We start from the raw sequence: 4784 nt of genomic DNA on the forward strand, positions 1-4784 counted from the left end.
ACTACCAACACCAATTTGACCATAACTTCCAACTCCCAAGTCCGTTTTTCGTGTTCTTTAGCTCGTTTGGAAGCTCCTGACACCCTCCATCAACATATATCATTACCACCACCATTAGCCTACACCCAAAAATTCATCATCATAGCACCCACCTTCCGTATTTAACCGATTTTGAGTTGCATTTTCCATTTCCTAAGGTGTTTCGGCTTCTTAGGAGCGTGTGACATCGACATCACCATCATCGCCTTGGAGTCATCTTCACCGCTAACTGTAAGAAAGGACGGTAACCTCGACGACACTTACTTCTTACCTTGCCTTTTGCATTGATATCCCGAGCCATTTTGCGTTGCTTACCCATCGAGACTAGCAAGTTGAGAATTGTCGGGCCACGTTATTGTGCACCATAGTGATCGTGTTATCATCTTTGTGCCATAAGTCTCTCCCGTGCATATCTTACATACTTGGCTCATCTCATACTCGGCTCGAGCTTCAAGCATAGACAAAAAATAAGAAAACCTTTTAAGCAAAAGAGGAGAAACAAAGAGCTTGTAAGCAATAGCATTGAGCCATTTGCATAGTTATATCATCTTGGTCATCGCATACATAGCATAGTTGGGATTGAAGACGAGACGTTTCTCTCATAGGTTGGTGCACAAGCGTATCTTGCCCATTTGAGCAATCGCACTAGCGTCTCTCTAGCATTCACACAACAAGAGCATTTTACGTGGTTGCACATTTTGAGCTCACTCCTTGGTTGTGCGGATCCCATTTATCTTTGGTGTGTGTGTTCCTAGTGATATCCTTGGGTTTGATCTATTTGCTTTACTTGCATTTTTGTGAACCTTCTCAACCTTATCGATATCTTGACTAACAATTGCTTGAAATTTTGGCCACGATCCTAACCGAGGTCCTCCATAAGCCTCTTATTTGTAGGTGTGAGAAACAAACCCGGTTCCAATTCTCCTATCGTGGCATTACATTGAGTGACACTTGTTACATCCTCAATCCTCGGAAAAGGTAAATTTGGTTTTGTTCTCTCATTTTCCTACTCATCCCACTTGGTTATGATGGATAGGCCAACCTTGTCGATGAACCCACTTTTCGAGGAGCAAGGTGATGACTCCGACTTCGGCTCCAAGAACCACTTCTTCATCACGCAACGAGCGCTTAATCAAGAAAGCAAAGCATTAGATGAACGCTTGGAGGAACTTGCCTACGACCTTCGTCAATCGTAAACAAGGAACCGAGACTACATTGACGCCAAGTTCACTACACAAATGAAAGAACTCCTCAACATGATCGTGCGACGCCAGTCTTCCTCCACCGCTTCTTCAAGACGGCGCCACTCAAGTCACCGTTCAAGTCGGCAACCTTCGGACTACTCCTCTTATGATGCAAGTCCTCCACGAGCTCGCTTTCCTCGACGTGATGCTCCTCAAGATCGCCAAGCTCAAGACAATCCGTTCCATGGCAATGGCTTACAAGACCGAGTTCGAGCACGTGAAAGGGTGCAACACCACACACAAGAAGCAATGGAGCAAGAGCAAATACCTCCACAAGTGCCACGTCAAGTACCTCAAGAAGATGACGCCATCCGTCAAGCACAAGCACCCGAAGCACAACAAGCTCTATGCGAGGCCACTAGAGCCGTTGAAGAGCGCAACCGCCAAGTGCGAGAACAAGAGGAAGCTCTTCGTTGCGAGATACAAGAAGAAGTTGCCCGATGCGAAGAGCAACAAGAAAGGCGCAACCAAGCGCATATTCCTCATCCTCCTCCAAGACAAGAGCGACACCAAGAGGAGCAAGTGCTTCAAGACCCTCCTCCACGCCAAGAGCAACACCGCGAGGAACGAGCATTTGAGGACCTTCCTCCACGGCAAGAGCGTTATTAAAATCGCTACCACAATGAAGAACTCCGCTACGGCAAGCTCAAGTTCACCATGCCCAAGTTCTCCGGAAGCAATGATCCCGAAGAATGTCTCTCATGGGCCTTGAAGGTGGACAACATTTTCCGCCTTCACAACTATAGCGAGGAAAATAAGATCGCCATGGCCTCCCTCGAGTTCCAAGACTACGTCCTCATTTGGTGGGAACAAGTGATCGAGCGACGACATACAAGAGGCGAACCACCAATAAAAACTTGGGAAGAAATGAAAGAAGTCATGAGAGCCTGCTTTGTGCCTACTCACTACACCCGTGATCTATTCAAGAAGTTGCAACTCCTCAAGCAAGGCACGAAGACGGTGGAAGAATACTACCAAGAAATGGAGATTGCCATGATACGAGCCAATGTCAAGGAAGACGACGAGCAAACAATGTCACGCTTCTTGAACGGCCTCAACCACCTTATCAAGCGGATTGCCGACTTCCAACCATACTCAAACCTTATTGAGCTAGTTCATCAAGCGATCAAAGCCGAGCGACAAGTGCAAGATGACTTCAAATACGCCAAGTACTCGTCCAAGACCTACGGCTCCTACTCTCAAGCTCTTGCGACTTCGACACCTCCTACCTCAACTAGAGCATCACCAAGTACCGGCGACAAGTCAAGTTCCAAGCAAGCTGCGCCTTCCTCGACTCGTGCTCCGGCAAGCACCCACAAATCCAAGACTCCCTCATCTTCGATGCCTCCCAATGACCCCGTCAAGACAAGTTCATTCAAGTGCTTCACATGTGGTGGTCGAGGTCGCAAGTCCTTCGAATGCACCAACAAGCGAACAATGATCTTCAACGATGATGGCACATATGACTCGATGAGTGAAGAATAAATGGAAGCCATTGAGCACATGGCCATGCACCGGCGCATGAACAAAGATGAAGATGATCAAGTGTTTTGTGACAACGATTCAAGTCCCTCTCTTGTGGTCTCCAAGGTCTTGATGCTCCAACACCACCAAGACAAAGACCAATGGTGCCACATCTTCCACACCAAGGCCGGCATCAATGGGTGTTCCGTGAAAGTCATCATCGATGGAGGGAGTTGTCACAACTTGGCAAGTGAAGAGCTATGTTCCAAGCTACAATTGGTCAAGAAGAAGCAACCTCGTCCCTACAAGGTGCAATGGCTAAGAGACTCCGGCACTATTCAAGTGGAGCACATGGTGCAAGTCTCTTTCAAGATCGGCACCTACGAGGACACCTTGGAGTCCGATGTGGTTCCTATATCCGTGTGCCATCTTCTTTTGGGAATACCTTGGCAATTCGACTGCGACGTCATCCACAATGGAAGAACTAACCACTATAGCTTCAAGATGAAGGGCAAGGAGTACATACTTCGACCAATGTCACCAAGCCAAGTGATCGCTGACAAGAAAGCTTCCACCCATCATGGAGATACCAGTGAAAGAGTGAACCACCAAAAAGAAAGTGAGAGTCACAAGCCAAAATTGAGCGCCTCTTCGCCAAGAGAGAAAAACTTAGTCCTCCTCGCCACAAAAAGAGAGATGAGAGAAGTGTGTGAGAACCCATCGAGTGTCATCCACTTTGTCCTCCTATGCAAAGACGAGGTGGTAAAAACTAACAATCCTAATCCTCTTCCTCTAGTGTTTTCCAACTTGTTGTAGGAATTCGAGGATGTCTTCCCCGATGAGCTACCTCCTAGTATCCCTCAGCTACGTGACATTGAACATAGGATCGACCTCATCCCCGGCGCACCTCTTCCAAACAAGCTCCCTACCGCGTCAACCCCGAAGAAACTAAGGAGATCCAATGGCAAGTACAACAACTCATCAACAATGGACATGTACGTGAAAGCTTAAGCCCTTGTGCTATTCCGGTTATACTTGTGCCCAAGCAAGATGGTAGTTTTTGCATGTGCTCAGATTGTAGACCCATCAATGCTATCACCGTTCGTTATAGGCATCCCATTCCTTGCCTAGATGATATGCTATATGAACTTAGCGGCGCCACCATTTTCTCAAAAATTGATCTTAAAAGTGGCTATTATCAAATCCGCATACAAGAAGGTGATGAATGGAAAACCCCTTTCAAAACAAAATTTGGCTTGTACGGGTGGTTGGTTATGCCTATGGGTTTATCAGAAGCTCCTGATACTTTCATGCGTCTTATGCATTTTGTGCTTCGTCCTTACATTGGAGGGTTTGTTGTGGTCTACTTCGATGACATCCTTGTTTTTAGCAAATCCATCAAAGATCATCCAAAACATGTTAGGGCTGTTTTGCAAACTCTTCGCAAGGAACGTCTTTATGCCAACATGAAAAAGTGCATGTTTGGTGTTGACAAGCTTGTTTTCTTGGGTTTCGTTGTTTCCTCAAAGGATGTCCATGTTGACGAATCTAAAATTGCACTACAAAAAAAGACACATCCATGACATTTTGGGCCGAACGAATTTTTTTCCTGTCATACATATGACACTTCTATGATGATAATTGTGACAAAACCCGGTATCATAATAGATGTGGTGGGCTCCTACTTCTATGACAAAAAATCATGACAGAAAATGGGCTTTTCGTCTTGGGCGGGTCGGAGACGCAGCTGCATGACATTCTTTGGGCCGTCCATGACGGGAAAAACCGTGGTAGAAGCAAGGGGGAGGAAAATTTCGGGGAGTTGCCAGTTACGGTGGGAGGTCGGGGGCCGAGCGATGCGCGTTTCTCTCGTACACGTGCGAGGCGTTGGCTCTAACTGAACCCGAGCAATTGCACTGCAGGCTACGCGTTACTGAACCCGAGCGATCGATCGATGGCTGTTAACTGAACCCGATGGAGCGATTCCTTCGCTACTGCTGCTAACTGAAGCCGATCGATTGGATGAACAGTGAGTGT

The sequence above is a fragment of the Triticum dicoccoides genome, chromosome 4B (genome assembly GCF_002162155.2).
Source record: "Triticum dicoccoides isolate Atlit2015 ecotype Zavitan chromosome 4B, WEW_v2.0, whole genome shotgun sequence".
Classification (NCBI taxonomy): domain Eukaryota; kingdom Viridiplantae; phylum Streptophyta; class Magnoliopsida; order Poales; family Poaceae; genus Triticum; species Triticum dicoccoides.